At 38.4% G+C, this 25,166-nt stretch overlaps 1 long non-coding RNA gene and 2 pseudogenes across 1 annotated transcript; all 3 read right to left on the bottom strand.

Moving 5' to 3' along the window:
• Window positions 1-3,383: 3,383 nt before the first annotated feature.
• LOC122216451 lies at window positions 3,384-25,114 on the bottom strand. Its single transcript, XR_006200912.1, has 4 exons — window positions 25,074-25,114; window positions 24,240-24,341; window positions 9,552-9,609; window positions 3,384-3,417 (listed from the first exon to the last, which is right to left on the bottom strand). It is a non-coding gene; the product is annotated as an uncharacterized LOC122216451 (long non-coding RNA).
• Window positions 13,189-14,245, bottom strand: LOC122216447 (annotated as a pseudogene).
• Window positions 14,462-14,598, bottom strand: LOC122216770 (annotated as a pseudogene).
• Window positions 25,115-25,166: the final 52 nt, after the last annotated feature.

The following is a 25,166-nucleotide window of genomic DNA, read 5'->3' as shown; positions in this document are numbered from 1 at the left end:
AATATCAACAAAAGGAAATGAGAAATAATTTAAATTTTTCACCATAAGAAAACTAAACACAAAAGAAGATAATGCAGGAAATGAGGGACAGAAGCTATAAATTACATAGAAAATAAACAGCAAAATGACAGAAGTAAGTCATTCTTTCTCAGTAATTACTGTAAATGTAAATGGATTAAGCTCTTAAATCAAAAGGCAGAATGGTTTTTGAAAAATACAATGCAACTATATGTTGTCTATAAAAGACTCACTTTAGATCCAAAGCCACAAATAGTTTGAAATTGAAACAACAGAAAAGGATATTCCATACACACACACGCACACAGAGACAGAGAGAGTGCAGTAGTGGTTATACTAATATCAAGCAAGACAACAAGACAAACTTTAAATCCAAAAAGTTTACAAGAGACAAAGAAGACACTATACATTACTAAAAAGTTCAATAAAGCAAAAAGAATTATAAACATTTATGTACCTAATAACAGACCATCACAATATATGAAGCAAAAACTGCCAGAATTGAAGAAAGAAATAAATAGCCCTATGGTACTACTTGGAGACTTCAATACCTCACTCACAATAATGGATAGAACAACCAGTAAGGAAACAGAAAAACAATACAATAAACCAACTAGATCTAACACACACACAGAACACTTTACTCCACAACAACAGCATAAAAACCTTTCTCAAGTGCACAGGATACATTTTACAGGCTAGAGTATACATTAGGCCACAAATTAAGACTCAATTGATTTTTGTTCAATAGATTTAAAAAAAATTTTTTTAATGTTTATTTATTTTTGAGACAGAGAGAGACAGAGCATGAGCGAGGGAGGGGCAGAAAGAGAGGGAGACACAGAACACAAGGCAGTCTCCAAGCTCCAAGCCATCAGCACAGAGATCTACACAGGGCTTGAACTCGTCAACTGTGAGATGACCTGAGCCAAAGTGGGACACTCAACCGACTGAGCCACCCAGGCACCCCTGTTCAATAGACTTTTAAAGATAGCTATCATATAATGTATCTTGTCTGACCACAATGGGATAAGGTTTGAAATCATTAACTAAAGAAAAACTGGAAAAAAATCCCAAAATTGTGGAAACTGAACAACATATTCTTAAACAATCAATTGATCAAAAAGGACATCACAAGGGAAATGAAAACATAATTAGAAATGAGTGAAAACAAAAACACAATATCCCAAAACTATGGGATGCATAAAAAGTGCAACTAAGGAGGGAATTTATAGATATAAATGTTTACATTAAACAATCAATCTCAAATCAACAACCTACCTTTACAACTTAATGTTGTAAACTAGAAACAAGAGAACGAGGTAAACCCAAAGCTATTGGAAAGAAGAAAATAGTAAAGACTAGAGCACACATAAATGAAATAGAGAACCAAAAAAGCAGTAGAGAAAATCAATGAAAACTATAAAAACTCTTAGAGAAAACATAGGGCAAAGGCTTCACAACACTGGATATGGCAATGATTTCTTCAATATGACACCAAAGACACATAAAAAAAAGCAAAAATACACAAATTGGACTTCCTGAAAATTTGTTTCCCAAACTTTAAAGCAAAGTTGACCCACAGTGTTACCTTAGTTTCAGGTGTACAACTTAGTGATTTAACAAGTTTATGTATCCTGCTATGTTAACCACAAATGTAGCTACCATCTGTCCCCATACATTGTTATTATAATATCATTGACTATACTGCTTATGCTGTGCCTTTTATTCCTTTGACTTATTCATTCCATATCTGGAAGACTGTATCTCCCTTCAATCATTTTGCTCTACCTTCCATCCCCAGCCCCCATCTCTGGCAACCATCAGTTTGTGCTCTGCATTTATAGATCTGATTCTGCTTTTTGTTTATTCATTTGTGGGTTTCTTCTGTAGATTCCATATGTGAATGAAATTATATGGTATAGAAATTTTTAAATTTTGTGCATCAAAGACACTATCAACAGAGTAAAAATGTAATCCACAGTATGGGAGAAAACATTTGCAAATTATAATCATGATAAAAGAATCATATATCTGAATATTCTGATAATGTGCAGAAGATATAGAGAATTCCTATAATTCAAAAACAAAAATACAAACAACCCAGTTCACAAATAAGCAAAGGATGTGAACAGACATTTCTCCAAAGAAGATATACAAATGGCTAATAGATACAAGAAAAGATGGTCAACAACACTAATCATTAGGGAAACGCAAATCAAATTACAATGAGATACAACTTCACTCTCAGTACAATGGCTGCTATGAAAGAAAGAAAGAAAGAAAGAAAGAAAGAAAGAAAGAAAGAAAGAAAGAAAGAAGAAAAAGAGAGGAAGGAAGGAAGGAAGGAAGGAAGGAAGGAAGGAAGGAAGGAAGGAAGAAAGGAAGGAAGGAAGGGAAGAATAAGTGTTAGCGAGGATGTGGAGAAATCAGTAACCTTGTGCACTTTGTGGGAATGTATAATGGTACTGTCGCTATGGAAAACAGAATGGAGTTTCCTCAAACAATTAAAAATAAAATTATATGATCCAGCAATTCCATTTCTTTTTTTTTTATTTTTTAATGTTTTTTATTTATTTATTTTTTGAGAGGGGGAGGGAGGGGCAGAGAGAGGGAGACACAGAATCCGAAGCAGCTCCAGGTTCTGAGCTGTCAGCACAGAGCCTGACTTGGGGCTGGAACTCACAGACTGCAAGATCATGACCTGAGCTGAAGTCAGAAGCTTAACCAACTGAGTCACCCAGGCGCCCCCCCCCCCCCCCGGCAATTCCATTTCTGGGCATATACCCAAAAGAATTGGAAACAGGGTCTCAGAAATATTTGTATAGCCATGTTCAGAGTGCATTATCCACAGTAGCTAAAATGTGGAAGCAACCCAACTGTCTGATGACAGGTGAATAGATAAGCAAAATGTGATATATACATAAAAGGGAATATAATTCAGCCTTTAAAAAGAAGGAAATTCTGTGGGGTGCCTGGGTGGCTCAGTCGGTTGAGCGTCCGACTTCAGTTCAGGTGATGTTCTCGCGGTCCATGAGTTCGAGCCCCACGTCGGGCTCTGTGCTGACAGCTCAGAGCCTGGAGCCTGCTTCAGATTCTGTGTCTCCCTCTCCCTCTGCCCCTCCCAGACTTGTGCTCTGTCTCTCTGTGTGTCAAAAATAAATAAACATTTAAAAGAAGAAGAAGAAGAAGAAGAAGAAGAAGAAGAAGAAGAAGAAGAAGAAGAAGAAGAAGGAGGAAATTCTGGTATATGCTACTATATGGATGAGCCTTGAGGACATTATTTTAGGTAAAATAAGCCACTCACAAAAAGACAAATACTGTATGATTCTACTTACATGAGGAACTTAGAGTAGTCAAAATCACAGAGACAGAAAGTAGAATGGTGGTTGCCAGGGGCTGGGAAGAGAAAAGATGGGGAATTACTGTTTAATGGGTATGATATGTGAAACAAAAGCAGAAGGAAATGGAAGATCAAATTAAATTTCCTTATAACCTGCAGCCCACTGACAAATACTTAAGGCAGGCAGAGTAACTCCCCGCTGCCCCCCTACCCCCACTGTCTTAATGCTAATGCTTTCCTAGAGGTAAAAACAACCTTAGTTTGACAACAGCTAGGCCTCCAGTACCCTGTGAGTCTTTAGCATATGAAAATCTCTTGGGAAACTTCCTCTTGACTTACCTCCCCCAACTCCCAAGTATATAATCAGTCTCTCCTCAGGGTCCCGGAGCAGCTCTTTCTGCCCACGGGTCCTGTCCCTGTGGTTTATAGAATTGCCTTTAGGCACCAAAGATGTCTCAACAATTCTTTCTTGGCCATCGGCTTCAGACCCGCCCCCCCACCACCATCACCCCCAAAACCGCACCAAGTATACAGTTTCAGTGTTACTGAAAAAAATTATAGATGGAGATAAAAAGAATTATAGATGGAGATGGAGGGTAGGGATTCTTTTTCAATCTTTTTGTGGTGACAGCCACAATATCTGGGGTGCAGATGTGTGTATAAGCTTGTTCCAGAAAGATACTGGTGACTAGTGACTTGGAATGAGCTAGAGGGAGAAGGTGAGAGAGGAGCTCTGGCTTCCCAAGTCCGTAGTGCCTGCTAAGTTAGAAACTTGGCCCTTTGGGGTCAGCTTTTAAATTATGCAGACAAATGTGTTTCAGGGAAAGTAGAGGAGAGGCAATTGTGCCAGCTCCCTCTGCACTGAGCCCTAAGGGGATAGTCACAGCAAACGCTGTGTGCTCATTAAGAATTGCTTCTTTACTTGCTGTAGTTTTGGAGTCTTACGGACACAAGCCTTGTTGCTTTCCAATATGGGTGTTTCAGGAGTCTGTTCCTCCAGTGGGAGTATTAAAAGTTGGGATGCTAGATGTGGGCTTCCATCCCAATTGTGTGGCACTGTGTTGGGGTGGGGTTTATAGCAAGACAGTGTCTTGGCCTTTCCTATTCATTTAGATGTGGGTATTTTCTCGTTTGTTAGATGTGTAGGAGCTGTTCAGCTAGTTTCCAGATCTCTGTCACAGGGAATTGCACCACGTGCAATTGTATCTGTACATTTGGTGTGCATGTGGAAAAAAAAAGCTCAGGGGCTTCCTATGTTTCCATCTTGGTCAGCACTTCAGAATCTGCTGACATACTATTTTGTCATCAGTCCTCTCTCACCTCCTTACCTTCATCTACTTCCACTCCCTTTCACTAAATCTGCTCCAGCCACGGTAGCTTTGCCCATACAGAGCATTTAGAATGAAAAGAGCTACTAGGCTATGAAAGAAACTCTGAGAAAGATTTACATGTAAGGACATGTGCCCCAGGGAGTCAGTCTGCCAACCTTGGCTCTGTCTGTAGATATTGAAGCAGCCCTATGATCGAATTCCTGTCCTACTCAGCTACAATCCAGGAGCAGTCCTGCCAGCCTAGGCATCCAGCAGGAGGTATGCCCATCTGTGACCGTAGACCTCAGTCACAGCTGTGGCCCCCAAAGCAGCCCTGTGACTCAGTCCCAGCGCCTCTCAGCTGCAGTTCAAACCAGACCTACTCCCTACCCAGGGACATGCCCAGTGACATGCCAGGAGCCTCCCAAGCATCCTGAGGGAGCCGTGCACTAGGTTTCTAGTCATAATCAAAAAGGCATTCTCCACTCCAAAGTTGTAATTTCCTCATGTTTTATTTGTGTTTATTTGGCCTTATTTTTAACATCTAAATCTTTGATTCACTTGGAACTTACCCTCCTATACTATTAAGTATAATAATATTAATCCAATTTTGCATTCTTCCAGATGGTTTTAGTTGTCCCAACACTATCTGAATGGTATCTTCCCTCCCCCCCCCATTGATATCATCTTATCATCTACTAAATTCCTGTATGTTTATGGGTTTATTTATGCTTTTTTGTTCTATTGGTCCATCTGCTTATTTCAAACACCATTATCATACCTCTAAAATTGTTGTTGCTTTATGCTTTAATATCTGATAGACATAACCCTTCCTCATTGCTCTTCTCTGTCAGAATTTCCTGGCTGTTCTCATTTGTCTCATTTGTCATATGAACTTTTGAATACACTTCACCACTTCAGGGAGGAAAGTACAGGCATTTTTATTGGGATCATGTTAAATGTACAATTTACCCTGGGGAAAGCTGTCGACTTTATGGAAGTGTTTTTCTAAGACCATGCAAAAGGTTTGCATTTGTTCAAATCTTCTTTCATATTTTTCATTGACTTCTAAAGTTTTCTTCATCTGTGTCTTGTTGAATCCGTAGGTATTTCATCTTTTTGACTACTATTCCAAGTGAGATCTTATCTTCTAACTGGTTGATATATACAGATAATGGTACAAATAGAGAGATTGCCACTGATTTCCCTATAGTGATTTTGTATGTAACTATCTTTGAATTCCCTTATTGCTCGACAAAGCTTTTCAATTGATTCTCTCACAATTTGAAAGTATAACATCGCTATCATCCCTATATATGATAGTTTTATCTCCTTTGCAGAAAGACTAAGATGCATGATGCTGATATTTGAGCTGAGATTAGTTTATTATAGCAATAAAATTTCCACTATTCCAATAATATTCCAAAATCATACTTTTGCATGTGGATATCTAATGTATGCAATACCATTTGTTGAAAGACTATTATTTCCCTCCATCAAATCATCTTGGCCCTTTATTCAAAAGCCAAAGGACTATAAAAGTTAGGGTTTACTTCTGGACTCTAAATTTCATTCCATTGAGCTTTATGGCAGTACCATACTGTCATCACTTTGTAACCTCACAGTACAAACTGCAAAGTACATAGCTTTGAAACTGCAAGTGAGTCCTATAATTGTATTGTTCTTCTCAAGAATGTTTTGGCTGTTCTAGATCCTTTGCATTTCCACATGAATTTTAGGATCAGCTTGCCAATTTCTGGGATTTTGCCAGAGACTGCATTGAATTGGCAGATCAAAGTTAGGGAGTACCGCCATCTTAACTTGCTGTATTGTCTTCCAGTCTATGAACATAGGATGTCTCTCTTATTTAGATCTTTCATTTCTTTCAACGTTTTGTGGTTTTCAGTATACAAGTCTTACCCACTTCTATTTAAATTATTCTTATTTTATTCTTTTTCATGCTATTATAAAAGAAATTATTTTTGAATTTCATTTTCAGATTGTTTTTTGCTAATGTATTGAAATGCAATTGATTTTTTAATATTGCTCTTGTATCCTACAACCTTGCTGAAGTTGTTTATTATCTCTAATAGGTCTTCAGTGGGTTCTTTCAGTTTTTCTATACACAAGATCATGACATTTGCAAATATAGATTTACTTCTTCCTTTCTAGTCTGGATGTCTTTTATTTCTTTTTCTTGTCTAATTGCTTGCTATAGGGTGAATATTTGCGTCACTCAAAAATTCATATGTTGAAGTCCTAACATCCAAGGTCATGGTAGTAGGTGGAAACTTTGGGAGGTAAATAGGTCATGAGGATGGAGGAGTTAGATTAGTGCCTCTATAAAAGAGGCCTAGGATAGGTCCTTGACCCTTCTGCCATGTGAGAACACAGGGAAAACAACCAGGAAGCGACCCCTTACCAGACACCAGACTGCTGGCACTTTGATCTTGCATTTAGCCCCCTTACCAGCAGGAAATAAATTTGTTGTTTACAAGCCACCCGTCTATGGTATTCTGTAATTGTAGCCTGAATGGACAAAGACATTGCCCCTAGAAAGAATATCAAGTAGACTACTGAACTGAGGTGGTGAGAATGACATCTTTGTCTTGTCCCTTATCTTACGAGGGAAAACACTCAACCTTCACCATTAAGTATATTAGTTGTAAGTTCCCATAGGTGCTCTTTATCAGCTTGAGAGACTACCCTCGCATTTATAGTTTAAGTATTTTTATCCTGAGCAGAACCTGACTTGATCAAATGCTTTTCTCCACCTATTGAAACGATCATGTAATTTTAAAATACGGCATATCACACAAATTAATTTTGAAATGTTAAACCACCCTTGCGTTCATGGGATAATGATATCTGGTATGTAAAACTCTTTGATAGGTTGATTAAATTTGCTAGTATTTTGTTGAAAATGATTTTTGCAGCTACATTCGTAAGAGATCGGCCTATAGTTTTTATTCTCCTGATGTGTTTGGTTTTGGTATCAGGGTAAAACTGGCCTCAGATGATGAGTTGAGAAGTATTCCCTCCTCGTGTACTTTATGGAACTGCATGAGTTGAATTCTAGCTCACTCAATATTAAGATTAGAACCCTCTTTGCTTATATTTGAGTTTCCTGGTATATTTTTGCCCATTCTTTCATTTCCAACCATTTTAAAACATTGTTTTAGAAGTGTGTCTTCCAAAAATATAATTGAGTATTGTTTTGTGATCCCAAATAATCATGTTTTGCTAATGGTTAGCAAAGTTTTACAGCTATTTTGAACAAGTTGCTTTGCAATTCAATTTTGAGCATTCGCATTGGGCATAAGATTTTCCATGTAATGTTGAATGGCACATAATTTGGGGAAAGAGGACGGGGTGGGCTCTTAATTATTTACACATGTCTTTCTGCGATGAACTTAATTCTATGACATAAATATGAAAGTAAACCCACTAAAAACTGCAGCTGAGGAAACAGAGTTGAATAAACAGAGTTCCTGCCTGCTGAGCTAGGTAGGAACAAACGGGAAAAGGAGGAGTGGGACATTTATATTTGTGGTAATCTTCCAACGTGTCAGATGCTTCACCTCACTGACTCATTTAATGTTCCTAACAATTTTCTCAAGTAGTTATTTTCATCCCCCCCCCCCCCTTTTTTCCAGGTGAGAAAACTAAGGTTCAAATAGTTTTCGACACTCAAAGTGTGACTGTCAACATCTTCACCATCTGGGAGCTCGTTAGAAATGCAGAACTTCAGGCTTCACACTAGACCTACAGAAGCAGAATCTGCCTTTGAACAGAAACCTCAGGTGATTTATACGCACATTCAATTTTAAGATTCACTAGTGATTCTCCCAAAGCCAAAGTGTATATATAGCAGAACCTACTCCAAAGCCTGAGCTCCTTGCAATAGAGTCAAGTCAGCTATAGCTGGATGTAGGGGTTCATGTTGTAATATCAGACATCAATTTTGTCATCTATTAAAGAGTTAATTACCACCCTAAAAACTGATTCCGTACCTCAGAATAAATAAGATGCTTTGAACACCTAGAACGACAAATAAATTCAACTGCAATAAAAGTTTGTCATATTGAACACTGTTTGAGGTTGAAATGCCACCTTAAGCCCCAAATCCTTTGTTATGCAAGATGTATATGGGTTGCAATGGGACTGGAGCTTATTTCTGAGTGATGCTAACAGCTCTGTACACACTGCAGGTCCATACATCTTCTATATCCATTCAGACTGGAAAAATAATCCTAGTGCACCAATCACATAAACTAAATGTGGGTAACAAAGGAAAGTCTTTCATGGAATGCTACAATAACTCTTCTAGACCTGGGCCTAGGCCTTTAAATGTGAATGACAGTTAAATAAATTCAATTCACACCAGGTACTACATCAAATTCTTTCAAAAATCCAAAACTGCCCTTCTTTTTATCCTGTTTCTCCTTGTTGACTTTGTTTTTCAGTTTTAGAGGAAATACTGTTCATGTTTGGTTTTGTTTTGCTAGGAAAAAAATGCCGATGCACTTTGGATCTAGCTCTGGTGCTCTGAGATAGGCCAGCTTGTTCTGCTCTGAGGGCTTCACAGAGCCTTTTAAAGAGTAAAATCATAATACAGTTCAGGATCCTGACTGTCCCCAGTGAGACCTTCTAAAACTTGAGAAGACTGGATCATCCGCCTCAGAGAACATTGCATACTGTACCTTACTTGCTTCCTTTGGAATTTGAGAGCAGAGAACCCCTTCAGAATCGTCTTTATAGATAATTAATACAGCCCCACTTGTGGCGTTGTAAAAACTAGCCTCAATTTGTGGTTAATTCTCTCAGTAAAATGTAGCCATTTTTAGAGCACCAGTTTTATGAGAACACACTGTACTCACTGATGCTATGGGGTCGTTCGTATCTTTTCCCAGCTGGCAAACTCTCTCTAATGATATCCTAGGGATGAGACAGAGAAAGAGATCACATCTCAGGATTTACATGGCAAATAAATCCTTTAAGCTAGTAACTTGCCCCAGGCCAGGGTGGTGGTACGGTGAGTGGGGTGAAAACACAGGTAAATAGGACTGAGAGACAAACTGCTTCACAGCTCCAAAATAAAACATGTCCGGGGATTAATATTATGGTCACCAGCTATGTTGCTTTGCACAAGTCCTCATATCTGTTTGAGCCTCAATATTCTCATCCATAAAATGGAACCAACCACATGTATCTTGCAGGATTGTTGCAAGAATTGAGTTAATGGATATAAAGCATGTGGCATGTAACAAATAGGAATTATTACTATAATCCAATTTAAATCTCTCCTGGAAAAGAGAACCTGAAGTTTAAAGACAAAATAAAACTGGGGAGTAGAACAGAAGTATTCCTCTTTGGAATAGGATTTCTTTCCTTCAGTGCCAAAAACATTCATCACCCCTCCCCCTGAGAGAGTATAGGACTCTGGAAGGGTAAAGAAGAAACCTGGCTGTTGTGGAGAGGAAGCCTGCCTGAACCAAGGCTGTGCTTTCTGTGGGGCAGATCAGAAGAATTTGGGAATACCAGCTCTGAGCTCCCCTCACAGTTTGCCACCTCACCTCCTTTTCTCTCAGCTTTGATGACTCTGGATTGACCAGAGCACTGAGGCCACAGCCTCGTGGAAACATGGCCAAAGATATAAGCCAGCAGGAAAAAAGCCAGACGTGTCACTTTCCTAGCTAACCTAACCCAAGCCTGTACATCAAAAGAAGAGGACCCTCCTCATTCACACTCCAAGAAGGTACAGAAACACCAAAGAAGGGGAGACTGGAATTGGTTTACACACTGCAGCAAACTATCTGCCTGCACCCCAAACTGTCAGCTTCAGTTAATCCCTGAGAAAAAGGGGAAGGAACTAAATGATCATTTTAAGACAATCTGGGCCAGGCACTCTCTCATAAATCCCCTGTCTCACACCCCACCACGTCTCTGTTGGTGAGGTAGGTATTATGGCCCCTTTTAAGGAAGAGCAGAAGCTCAGAGAGACTGGCAATCTGTCCAAGGTCACACAGCTCAACAGTCAGAACAGAGATCTGTCTGACATCTAACAAACCGGTCAGCAATGAATGTTGTTATCTGGTATATAGAATGTCTTTATTTTTGTGAATTTGGGTTTGTTTGTTTGGTCATTTGGTTAATTTCTCTTTGGTTCTTCTTTTCCCCTGAACACTGTTAACTTAAGCCACAGGTAAGAAATCCAATCCACTTCTTTCTAAAGGCTCTGAAAAAGATACTTTAGTTCTTCAGTTGAAATGAATATTAAATCTTCCCTGGCAAATCTTTAGATTTCATAATCATTTATTATTGTAGGAAATCTAAAGAATATAAGAAAGTAGAAATCCTAACCATGATGGGGTTTTTTCCACAGTGGCTGTTATTTCTCTGAAATAACGGATTAATTTCTTGTTGGTGCATTCATATAATACGAATATGTCATATAATATGGAGCAGTCTTTATAGAAATTATTATCAGGACTTCTCAGGCAGGAGCAGCACAAAAGACTGAAAAGCATCTCAAAAGGACTGCAGCCAGGACACCCATTTAAAGACCTCATATATGTTTTTATATAATTTACTTTTTTTCCTTTGTTCTATGACATTAAAAATGTTTCACCCACTTTATGCCAAACAGGAGGGCATAAATTACTATACCTCTTTGAAGGCACTCAGCATTTTCATGTGGTCTTTTAAAAACAAAATGCATGGGGCACCTGACTGCCTCAGTACAGCATGTAACTCTAGATCTCAGGGTCATAAGTATGAGCCCCATGTTGGGTACAGAGATTTTTTTTTTTAATGTTTATTTGTTTTGAGAGAGAGAGAGAGAGAGCATGCGAGCACAAGCAGGGGAGGAACGGAAAGAGAGAGAATCCCAAGCAGGCTACCCACTGTCAGCACAGAGTTCAGGGCGGGGCTCAAACTCACAAACTGCAAGATCATGACCTCAGCCAAAGAGTCTGATGCTTAACTGACTGAGCCACTCAGGCGCCCTGGGTATAGAATTCTTACTCAAATAAAATAAAATAAAATAAAATAAAATAAAATAAAATAAAATAAAATAAAATAAAACAAAACCAGAAGATGGTGGGGCCATGCAAATATTTGTTGAGCTAGCTAAAGGATTATATGTGAAATGACTCCCATCTCCTAAGAATACTGGTTTTATTGAGGTTTCATTTTGTGGGGTTTTTAAAAATATTTTTTTAATGTTTCTTCATTTTTGAGAGACAGAGTGCAAGCAGAGGTGGGGCAGAGAGAGACTGAGACACAAAATCCGAAGACTGCTCCAGGCTCTGAGCTGTCAGCACAGAGACGGATGTGGGGCTCGAACTCACGAACCAGGAGATCATGACCTAAATGGAAATCGGCCAGCTAATTGAGCAACCCAGGAGCCTTGTGGGTTTTTTTTTAAAAACAACATACTACTACATTAGGAACAATAGGGTATTAACCAGCATAGCCCTGTGATTGTTTGGTTTGTTCTTTATCCCATTGGAGATGTTCCTGAGCCCTAAAAAGACAGACCAACATTCACAGAAATAGACAGTACTAAGCAAAAAGGAAGTAGTTCATCCATTCCCTTTTACTAATTATTTTCCTACATGCCCACCACTCTTCTGATCATACTAGTTTCTTCTATTCTTCAGTATCCCTTTCAAACATGCCTCAGTGTTTCTCACGTTTCTTTCCTCAATAACCCATTCCTTTATGCAACCAGCCTTTCCCATATCTTCAACTGTCAACTCCACATAAATAATATTTAACCATCTCAGATCTTTATGAAGGACAGATAAAGGAGGGAGAGAAGAAAGAGGATAAGGGAGGGAGGGACAATTTATTCCTAAAATCTTTTCCCCCACCTTCCCCCAGAGTTACACATCCCTTTTTCCAACCCTAAGCTGGACATGCCTACCTGAATTACCCACACACAACCTCAAATAAATGCATGTTAGAACCATCTTTTTAAAAAACAGTTTTGAGATATAACTGAGATAAAATAAGCTGCACATATTTTATTTTAAGTGTGTAATTTGTTGAATTTTGACATATGCTTATACTTGTGAAACCATCATTGCAATCAAGATAGTAAACAATGGATTATGGCCCCAAATTTCTTCAGGTCCCTTTGGAATCCCTTCCTTTCCCACTTTTCTGTGCTCCTCCACCCTACACACCTCCCCAAACAAACTGATCTGCTGTTATTGTTGACTGTATCCACAATTCATTCCTTTTTATTGTTGTTACAATGGCATTGTATAAATATGCTGCCATGTGTTTATCCATTTACCCATTGATGGAAATTTGGGTTGCTTATCACTTAGGGGCTACAAAGCTGTTATAAACATTTCTGTGCAAATCTATACAAGGACATAATTCCTTTTTTTTTTTTTTTTAATTTTTTAAGTTTATTTATTTGAGAGAGAGAAAGAGAGAATCCAAGTCTCATGAACCCTGAGATCATGACCTGAGCTGAAATCAAGAGTCAGATGCTCAACCAACTGAGCCACTCAGTTGCTCATCCTTTTCTCTTGGGTAAAAAATCTTGGAGTGGAATGGTTGGGTCATGTAGTAGATGTATACTTAACTTCACTGTTGTTGTTGTTGTTGTTGTTGTTGTTGTTGTTGTTGTTGTTGTGGGTTGGTGAATAAGCTTATTATTGTCTTTATCCAAAAAATCTTCATAGAAAATTGTGGTTTGGTTTATTAGCTCTCAGCAGCCCACTCCTGATCTCTAAGGAAGTTTGCCTTCTTCTGAGCTACCTGATCTTTCTTCTGGGCAAGAGACATTTGGGGACAATTCCACCTCTTCTTTTTAACTTCTTTCTTAGGCTCCTTCTCATAGATTGGATTCTCTCATATGGCAGCAGGAGCTTTCTTATAAGCATCTGATTCTTGTAAGCATCTCATCTTCTTCCCTTAGGTACTGCATATAATCTGTAACGTTTTGACCCATGATGTGCTTCCGATGTCCTTCTGCATTGAATTCCTTGCTTTCTGAATCATAACCAGGAAATCATTTGGTACTGTGAGGAATAGACAAGCCTCCATCCACAGCTCCTTGAGGACCCCCAAAATTTTATATCTCCAGTAGTATTTCTGGCAAGCCCTGCATCCAAATAGCAGGTGAAGGCACCAGGTTGATCATCAATACTTTCCACACTGCAGTCATCTCTAGTCACTTCTACTTGGCCTTCATAGATCTTATCCACACCAAACCTATGGAGAAGCCTGCAGGCCAGCAGCAGGCCAGTACAATATGCTGCAGCATAACTTGTCAGGCCAACCTTCACACCATACTTTGGGAGTTCATGAGCATAAGCTGCACAAACTATCATGTTTCCTTCTATACGGGCATAAACAATCTGACAAATGATGTCTCTGTTGCTTACACGAAATATCCTGTATTTAGGTGTGTTGTACTTATTTTTATCCTGAATTACCAAGCATTTCCGGGCATAGTAATCAGTTTTAACTTCTTGTCTTCTTCTAAATTTCACTTGGTATCTCTTGAAGTAAGCCTTATTCTTGATAACTTTAACAAACCCCATCCTGCACAACAGAGACCGGCATCAGCAGCTTGCCAAAGACCAGCAGGCTCAGCCATATTTTTAACATTTTTAAGTAACTGCCCAACTGTTTTCCAAAGTGTTCATACATTTTACATTCCTACCAGTAGTATGTGAGAGTTCTAGTTTCTCCGCATCCTCTCCAACACTTGGTGGGGTCAATCTTTTTAATTTTAGTCATTCTGACAGCTATGTAGTGACATCTCATAGTTTCTAATTTGCATTTCTCCAATAAGTCATTTGGGGAAATCGCAGGGGTCAGCACATCTGGAGTGCAATGGATGAGCCTCGCCCTGGGAGAACTACCTTTGTGATCATGGCGTCTCCCCTGACAGGTAAGTTTTCTATTAGCCACATTTTCATGTAATTTCTTGCCATCTATAGATCTTCTTTGGTGAAGTCTATTCAAATCTTTTGTCCATTTTTATTGGGTTTTCTTATTATTGAGTTTTGAGTGTTCTTTATATATTCTGGAATCAAGTCCGTTAGTAAATATATGCTTCCCAAAGATTTCCCCCCAGTCTGTGGCTTGTCTTTTCATTCTCTCCTGTGTCATCTGAAGAACAGAAATTTTAGATTTTGAAGAAGTCTAATGTGTCAATTTATCCTTTTATTCAGTGATTTTGGTATTTTTTTCTAAAAAGTATTGCCTGATTCAAGTTCACAAAGATTTTCTACCATGTTTTCTTCTAGAATTTTTATAGTGTTAGGTTTTACATTTAGGCATATGATCCATTTTTAATTCGTTTTTATAAATGGTGCACAGTATGGATCCAAGTTTCTTGTTTGTTTGTTTTTTTAATATAAATATCCATGGGTGCCTGGCTAGCTCAGTTTGTGGAGCACGTCACTCTTGGTCTCAGGGTTGTGGGTTCAAGCCCCATATTGGGTGTAGAAGTTAGTTAAAAATAAAATCTTTAAAAAAATAAAATAATAGACATCCAATTATGCCCGCACTATTTGGTTGAAAAGGCTATCCTTTACCCATCGCATTGCCTTTGCTCTGATATAAAAAAAAAAAAAAATCAATTGTTTGTAATGTATGGGTCTATTTCAGAACTCTCTATTCTGTTCCTTTGATGTAACTGTCCATTTCCATGCCAATACCACATTGTGTTGGTGACAACAGCTTAATAATAATGTTTAAAATCAAGTAGTGTACCCCTCCAACTTTCTTCTTACTATTTTAAGGTTGCTTTAAGTATTTTAAGTCCTTGGCATTCCCATATGAATGTTACAATCAGCTTACCAATTTTGACCCAGAACAGTCTGCTGAGATTTTTATTGGTATTGCATTGAATGTATAAATCAGTTTGTAGAGTACTGATACCTTAACAATATTGAGCCTTCCAGGCCATTTACAAGGTATAGCTCTCCACTTCTTGAAATTTTCTTTACTTCTGTCAGCAATATTTAGTAATTTCCAGTGTACAGGTCTTTCACATATTTGGTCAGATTTACCCCTAAATGATTGATAATTTTTTATGCTATTATAAATGGTACTTTAATTTCAAACTCCAATTGTTTGTTGCTTGGTATATGGAAATACAATTTCCTGTTACTAAGATTCAATGTATCTTAAATAACCAATATACATTAAAATTATAAAAAGTCTGGGGTGCTTGGGCGGCTCAGTCGGTTAAGCGGCCGAGTTCAGCTCAGGTCATGATCCCGCGGTCTGTGAGTTCGAGCCCCGCGTCGGGCTCTGTGCTGGCAGCTCAGAGCCTGAAGCCTGTTTCAGATTCTGTGTCTCCCTCTCTCTGACCCTCCCCCGTTTATGCTCTGTCTCTGTCTCAAAAATAAATAAACGTTAAAAAAAATTATAAAAAGTCTGGCATGTAACAAGGGATATATGTGTTTTACAAGCATCAGCAAGATCTGATAATGAATTAATTCTATTGTATGTGTATGGCAGGTGTGAAGAAGAGCTAATGGTCAAAAATAAAAGATATTTGAGAGTTCTGAGATGACATGTGGTGATAATCTTATTAACCAAAATGGTGACAATAGGGTAAATTCACTTCATAGAGAAATTTCTGGACATTGTGTGGCAATGTCTTTTTTGAAATCAAGATAGAAAAATCTAGCAAGTAATTGGAAACTAGACTGTGTTCCTTTGGTGCTTTTGGGCTCCAAGGAAGACAACTACGTAATCTTGAACCTTCACTGCTCAACTTCCCAGAGTTATAACATGCTGATGTAAACTGCAGATCTTTAAGGTGAGTGGAGTGGGAAGTGCCCATCACTTCCCAAATTTATTTCCTCATGAAACTCTTATTGGTGAGGAGAAACAAAGCTAGTGCGCAGAGATACTCTTTGGAAAACAACACTCTAAATGACAGAGAATTACGGTATTATATCATGTATCAGCCTCCAACTCTTGCACTTGCTCAACTCATCCTGTCTTCCAATATTTAAGCAAATTGGCTCAAACCTTCATTCCACATATATTGGGAAAACTGGTATCCTTTCTAATATGTCTGGGTGCCTGGTGGGGGCTACACATTTCTTTCTTTTTTTTTTTTTTAATGTTTATTTTTGAGATAGAGAAAGAGGGAGGGGAAGGGAGAGAGAGAGAACAAGTCAGGGAGTGGCAGAGAGAGGAGACACAGAATCTGAAGCAGGCTCCAAGCTCTGAGCTGTCAGTACAGGGCCCGATGTGGGGCTTGAACCCACAGATCACGAGATCATGACCTGAGCCGAAGTCAGAAGCTCAACCGACTGTGCCACCCAGGTGTGGGGGCTACATTTCAACTGAGTTCCTGCTTCCACTAAATTCTTGATATCTATTCTGAATTTCACTTTCTTCCTTATATCAAGCTGATGGGCCCTCCTTAATCCCCTTTCTTTCTGGAACACTACTGACTCAAAGATGAGGGTATGAATGGTACAATAGAGAGGAGTTGAACCCTGTGTGACACAGTCAACAAAAAATTGAGAATTAGAAATCCCCATTAATTGAAAATGCTCTTAACTATCCCTGCTTCCAGGAAAGTTACACTGGTTGTCTCTTATATTTAAACTCTTCTTTCTCATATTCCTAGGCCCCCTTTGTCTCATCTCCTCTCCTGGCTCACCCCAACCCCAAGTAACTCTCTATCTCACTTATAACCCACCTAGGGAAGGTCCTGAGGGGCAGATTTTCCACAACCATACAAGCTGGTCAGAGGCAGTTTGAGATGGTCCTCTCCCTTCCACAGAATTCCACCACCAGTATTGATTCTATAGGCCATTTTTCCTCCTACCACAATTTGTAGGGCACTACAACACCGCTCTGATCCTCCCCCATTGTGATGTCTCTCTAGACATCCCTAATGTTGCCTGTCTTCCCACATTCAACTTCCCCTCAAAGGAAAGAGTTGGTGACTTGGTCACTATCTTGTGTCAAGAGTCCCTATTGCATATCTTTTTCCTAAGGTACCTAATCCTCATTCAATCATCCTGGCCAAGGTCAAAACTCATAATGCTACAATCCATAAAGAACTTCTCAGTTTGCTCAGAAGTAAGATGGAAGAAAGGGAAGAGGCAGAAAGAATAAAAGCATAGAGTTATAGTGTTTGTTGGCCCATTTAAGATAATTGAGAGTCCATTCATCTTTAAGAGAAAGACAATGACAAAGAAGTCAAATGATACATTCCAGGTAACATGAGGATTGACAGAGAATTGACTTGGACCAAAGTCTCCTCACTCCAAATCCACTCACAATACCCTTCCACCTGATAAACAAGTAACTTTAAAACTTTTTTGGCCACAACTCACAGTAAGAAACATATTTTACATCAGGACAAGCACACACACACATTATTGATAACCTTTTACACAGCTCTTACTATGTGCATATGTGTGTATGTGTGTAGATATATAGATCTGTGTGTATATCTGTGTGTGTGAATAGATGGATAGGTAAACAGAGAGAAAGGGATTTATAAATTCTAAGCTCTTTACATATGTTAACTCACTTAATTCTCACAATTCTGTGAGGTAGGTACTTTTATTACCTTAATTTTACAGATGAGTAAACTGAGGCACATAGAAACTTGTACAAGACAAAGAGCCAAGCCAGGATTTTAATACACACAACATGGCTCCAGAGTCTATGCCCTTAATCATTACACGTACTATCTTTCATGTGTGTTACACATGTAGGAATATATTTATGTATACACATATATGTGTGTGATATTTCATAAAACAATACTTATCTTACTCCCTGTGATGCACTTTCATTAAAAAAAATTTTTTTAATTGACTGAAACCCACTAAATTGATTTACAACCCACATTTTTAAAACATTTGAAAAAACACTGCTAAACTAACCAGGCTAGGTTTCCTTTCTAGATCTTCCTTTTAGAAAAGAAGGGAGACAAGTATAAAGACAAATATAAAATGATCACGAAGTAAAAGAGGGAAACCTCCAAGTTTCTGCCTCATGGGAAGACAGTTTTAATATCTGTCACTTAGGAGAGAAAAGAAGAGATGGAGAAATGGGTATTAGTGAGTAAATATGCCTGCAAGTCAGACATGACGAAACAATTCCCTAAACCTTGAGCTCATCATAACAGCACAGCTTTCATATTAGTACACACCTGACCTATTTTTAAATCAACCAATCCTATCTGCAAAAGATTAATTAACTTCAACAAATATTTTTTATGTTAATAAAAGTAGTACAACACCATTTTAGTTCTTACTATGTGTCAGGATCATTTTAAGCACCTTACATATTAACTAACTAACTTATTAAGTCTCACTATTCTATATGGTGGGTGCTATTATTAAACCAGTTTATAGATGAGGACATTTAAGATTTGTCTGTGATCACACAGCTACTAAGTGCGAAGATGGGTTTTACCTTAGCTTAAATCTAACAGCTGTGTTCTCCCAACCACTACTCTAGGCTGTCTTCCACTCAGTGTTTAAGCCATTGTGCTGGGTACTACATGGCAATCTCTGAAGTAAAATAATTTATGACTTCTTATTTAAATTTTTTTAAGATTTTATTTTTAAGTAATTTGTACAATGAATGTGGGCTCAAACTCCCACCCCTGAGATCAAGAGTCACACACTCCACCAACTGAGCCAGCCAGGTGCCCAATTTCCTATTTAAATTGATTAAGTAACACGTGGTCTTCTAGAAGTATGCTAAGACAGAATTAACTCAATGTTCAATCCGAACAAGTATTAATTCATCATTTAATAGGTAATATTTGCATACTGTAATGGTTTACATATTATTATGGTATTGTATTATTATTAAAAATTTATATTTAAAATTCACACTGGTCTATAACCCATGATTATAGTATGGACTCATTGAGTAGATTCTATTGAAATTGACATCGTGTGATGTTATCATCTTTAAAAAATTTTTTTAATTTATTTATTTTGAGAGAGAGAGAGCAAGCATGAGTGGGGTAGGGTCAGCGGGAGGGGGAGAGGGAGAGGGAGAGGGACAGGGAGAGGGGGAGAGAGGGAGAGAGGGAGAGAGGGAGAGAGAGAGAGAGAGAGAGAGAGAGAGAGAATATCTCAAGCAGGCTCCACACTGTCAGTGCAGAGACTGGCACAAGGCTCACACTCACAAACCACAAGATCATGACCTAAGCCAAAAATGAAGAAACGGATGCTTAACTGACTGAGCCACCCAGGCACCCCTGATGTTATCACCTTTATCATAATTTATATCTACTTCTACCACTAACATTAGCAATAAAAGTTTCCCATGGGAGGAATGCAAACTGGTGCAGCCATTGTGGAAAATAGTATGGAGTTTCCTCAAAAAATTAAAAGTAGAATTAACATATAATCCAGCAATTCCACAACTGAGTACTTACCCAAAGAATAGGAAAACACTAATTTGAAAAGATATACATACCCGTTTCCTGCAGCATAAATAGCCAAATTGTGGAAGCAATCCAAACATCCATCGAGAGATGAATGGATAAAGAAGATGTGGTAACATACACACACATACTGGAATATTACAGTCATAAAAAAAATGAAATTCATTCTTGCCATTTGCATGGATGCAACATGGATAGATCTAGAGAGTATAATGCTAAGTGAAATAAGTCAGAGAAAGACAAATACCATATGATTTCACTTATATATGGAATTTAAGGAACAAAATAAGTGAGCAAATTGAAAAAGACACAAAATACAGACTCTTAACTACAGAGAACAAACTAATGGTTACCAGAGGGGAGGTGGGGGGAGATGGGTGAAATAGGTGATGAGGATTAAGAGTAGACCTATTGTGATGAACACTGAGTAATGTATAGAATTAATGAATGTAATGTGCAGAACTGTACACTTGAAACTAATACTGTACAGTAATTATACTAGAATTAAAATTTTTTTAATTAAAAATAAAAAATAAAAATAATGTTTAAATGTTTCCCATGGAGGGGTTTATATATGTGCATATATGTATATGTAAGAATATATGTTTCTGTTTATATTTATACATGCACTTCACACATAGTCCAATGATCTCATGCAATTTCTTTCAAGTTGTTAATATTTACTCTATTTCCCATTTCCTCTGCTGTCAGAACTTGCCTCAATATTCAAAATTAAGGACAGCTGGGGCATCTGGGTGGCTCAGCTGGTTAAGCGTCCAACTCTGGATTTCAGCTCAGGTCAAGATCTCATGGTTGATGGGATGGAGCCCTGTGTCAGCCTCCACGCTGACAGCACAGAACCTGCTTGGGATTCTCTCTCTCCCTCTCTCTCTTTGCCCCTCCCCCACTCATGTGTGTGCTCTCTCTCTCTCTCTCTCTCACAAAATAAATAAACTTTAAAAAAAGAGTTAAGGACAGCTGAATGAAATATTTCAAGGGGGAAATTTTAAACCACAAGAGAAGTAGTGGGAAGTAGTCTTAGTTGCCTATTTAGTCGAGCAGTAGAGTCTAGTCTTGTCCTTGGCCAAGAAGATTTTCATAAATGCCACCACATGATAGCAACCCAAAAAGAGATCATGCAGATTAATATTATCCTTCTTTTTTTTTAATGTTTATTTATTTTTTAATTTTTTTTTTTTGATGTTTATTTATTTTTGAGACAGAGAGAGACAGAGCATGAAGGGGGGAGGGGCAGAGAGAGAAGGAGACACAGAATCGGAAGCAGGCTCCAGGCTCTGAGCCATCAGCCCAGAGCCTGACGCAGGGCTCGAACTCACGGACGGCGAGATCGTGACCTGAGCTGAAGTCGGACACTTAACCGACTGCACCACCCAGGTGCCCCTAATGTTTATTTATTTTTGAGAGAGAGAGAGAGACAGAGCATGAGTGGGGGAGGGACAGAGAGAGAGGGAGACACAGAATCCAAAGCAAGCTCCAGGCTTCTGAGCTGTTTGCACAGAGCCCAACACGGGGCTGGAACTCATGAACCGTGAGATCATGACCTGAGCCACCCAGGCGCCCCTAATATTATCTTTCTGACTCTGCTTTTCAGTTCCCTAGATGCACTGAATCCGCCAAAGAAGCATTAATAGAGCAGCTACTACTACTGGTTATGTCTCTGAAGTAACACAGTATATAAGCACAGGATCTGGAGTCAGGGACCTGGGTTTGAACTCAATTCTGTCACTTATTGAATAATCAAGAGTAACTCAGTTAATCTTACAGCCTTTTTACGAATTTCATCTGACTTTGTCTTTGACCATTCTTCTTTTATTCACTTCCCTCTAGTCCCATCTCTCCTACCATTCTTTCTATTCAATTCTTGAACACATCAAGAAGCATTCCCTTCTTCAGGCCTTTCTATGTCCTGTTTCCTCTGCCTGGAATATTCTTCCTCTGGAATCCCAAATGTCATCTCATCAGAGAAGTTTTTCCTGATCATTCTAAATAGAGCAGCATTCATGGACATCTTCCATGTTCCCTGTCCTTTGTACCCTACTCAACTTTTCTGTAAGGGAATGACATACACCTATGTTTGTTTGTTGTCTGCCTCTCCCCACTAGTACAGAAACTCCACATTCACTATGTGTCATCAGTGTCTGTCAGAGTAGAGCATTCCTCAATACTTGTTTCTTGGTTTGCCTCCTTCTTTTCCCTTTGCTCAATTGTTTCTTAAATCCCGTATGAGTGAGATCATATGGTATTTGTCTTTCTCTGACTTATTTCCCTTAGCATAATACTCCAGCTCCATCCATGTCATTGCAAATGGCAAGGGTTCATTCTTTTTATGGCTAAGTAATATCCCATTGTATGTATATAAAATATATATACCACATCTTCTTTATCCATTCATCAGTCGATGGACACTTGGGCTGTTTCCATATTTTGGCTATTGTCGATAATGATGCTATCAATCTCGGGGTTCATGTATCCCCTTGAATTGGTATTTTTGTTTTCTTTGGGTAACCAGTAGTACAAATGCTAGGTTGTAGGGTAATTCTATTTTTAACTTTTTGAGAAAGCTTCATACTGTTTTCCACAGTGGCTATACCAGTTTACATTCCCATCAATGGTGCCAAGAGGGTTCCCCTTTGTCTACATCCTTGCCAACACTTTTGTTTCGTGTTGTTGATTTTAGGCATTCTGACAGGTGTGAGGTCACATCTCATTGTACTTTTGATTTGGATTTCCCTGATGATCACTGACCCTGAGCATCTTTTCATGTGTCTGTTCACTATCTGTATGTCTTCTGCCCATTTCTTCACTGGATTATTTGTTTTTTGGGGTGTTGAGTTTTATAAGTTCTTTACATATTTTGGATACTAACTCCTTATCAGGTAGGTCATTTGCAAATATCTTCTCCGATTCCATGAGTTGCCTTTAAGTTTTGTTGATGGTTTCCTTTGCTATGCAGAAGCTTTCTATTCTGATGAAGTCCCAATAGTTTATTTTTGCTTTTGTTTCCCTTGCCTCAGGAGTTATATCTAGAAAGAAGTTGCTATGGCCAATGTCAAAGAAGTTTCTGCCTGTGTTCTCCTCTAGGATTTTTATGGTTTCAGATCTCACATTTGGGTCTTAATTATAGAAAACAAACTGATGTGGATTATGGAGCACACTTGTGATGATCCCTGGGTGTTATATGGAAGTATTGTATCACCACCTTGTACACTTAAAACTAAGTAAATAAATACTTATTGAATTAACTTTGTTTTGGTGTATGACAATATAGTTCCCATCTAGTTCACATAGATGTAAAAAGTCAAATGATTATGTGAAAGCACTTTGTAGAATGCTACATAAATGATGGGGCTTCTGGGTGGTTCAGTCGGTTAAGCATCTGACTTCAGCTCAGGTCATGATCTCACAGTCTGTGAGTTCAAGCCCTGCGTCAGGCTCTGTGCTGACAGCTCAGAGCCTGGAGCCTACTTCAGATTCTGTGTTTCCCTTGATCTCTGCACCTCCCCTGCTCATTCTTTGTCTCTCTCTGTCTCAAAAATAAATAAAAACATTTAAAAAATTTTTTGTTTTAAAAAGAGTGTTACATAAATGAAATGCTTTTCCTACAGTGAGGAGATTATTAAATGACATTTACATGGCTGTAGATTGTTTACAAAATGCCAAAGAATCCTAACTCAAAAGATCAGGAAGAAATTAGCCATATCACTCATATTTAAGCCCTAATATAGAAGCAATGACTAGGAAATGTAAAAGCCACTCATATTTGACTATTTTGAGAACTTTTTTTTTATTTGCCATATCAAGAACTTGTTAGTTAACTAATTTTTAGGTCTTCAGAAAGTTAAATGTTTCAAAATTATGTTTCCTTCTCCAGAGCAATCACAAATCAAAATAACATCTTAAGTCAGTTACAAATCAAAATATTAAGAACAAAGTTGTTTAATCACTAGATTCGAAGAGCCAGAGCTCAGGCCAGTCTAATTTCTTATATTATTGTGTGATCTCCACCACTTCTACTCTTACTTTAAAAGATTTAGAGAAGGAGTGAAAGTTCTGAACAAAATAATTTTCTATTAGGGGGGTAACAACTTTAAACCTTACATCTTGATTTATTTCAGCTACTTACTGATTCCAGTCGTGTGCCATGTAATTGGATGATCTAAGGATACCTTGCCTTTTTGAGAGTAAGAACTGTTTTTCATTTCCTCTGGAGCTCTAAGATCACTGGCTAGGAAAGGAAGAGGATTAATGATGAGAAAGAAGTCCTTCCTATTTCCTCTGCTGCCAGAAACTTATCTCATTATTAAAGGTTACAGATGGCTGAATGAAGAGCTTTCTTCCTTCCTTTCTTTCTAATAGACCACCCCATTTCAATTCCAAACAGTCTTCTCTAAACACATTACAATGAAACTGTCAAAAACCAAAATCAGAGAGAGAATTCTAAAAGCAGCAAGAGAAAAATAGCTATTAAGCTATAGGAACCCCGATTAGGCTATCAGCAAATTTCACAGCTGAAACTGTACAGGCCAAGAGAGAGTGGAATAATAATCAGAGTGCTTAAAGAAAAAAAACAGTCAACCAAGAATACTCTATCCTCTAAAATTATTTTTCAGAAACGAAAGAGAAATAAAGACTTTCCTAAATGCAACTTAACTATGGCATAAAGATTAAAGGAGGGGCACCTGGGTGGCTCAGTCATTTAAGCTCCGACTTCAGCTCAGGTCATGATCTCACAGTCCGTGAGTTTGAGCCCCGCGTCGGGCTCTGTGCTGACAGTTTGGAGCCTGGAGTCTGTTTCAAATTCTTTGTCTCCCTCTCTCTCTGCCCCTCCCACACCCTCTCTCAATAAAGGAATAAACATTAAAAAAAAAAATCTTTAAAAAAAAAGATTAAAGGAAAATATCAGTAAAAATAACTATGGCTACTATAGCTTGTTAATAAATGTACAATACAGGGGCACCTGGGTGGCTCAGTCGGTTGAGCATCAGACTTCGGCTCAGGTCATGATCTCGCAGTCTGTGAGTTCGAGCCCCGCATCAGGCTCTGTGCTGGC

Source organism: Panthera leo, chromosome A3 (assembly GCF_018350215.1).
Source record: "Panthera leo isolate Ple1 chromosome A3, P.leo_Ple1_pat1.1, whole genome shotgun sequence".
Lineage (NCBI taxonomy): Eukaryota > Metazoa > Chordata > Mammalia > Carnivora > Felidae > Panthera > Panthera leo.
The sequence above is the reverse complement of the archived record's forward strand: the minus strand, read 5'-3'. Positions and strand labels throughout refer to the sequence as shown.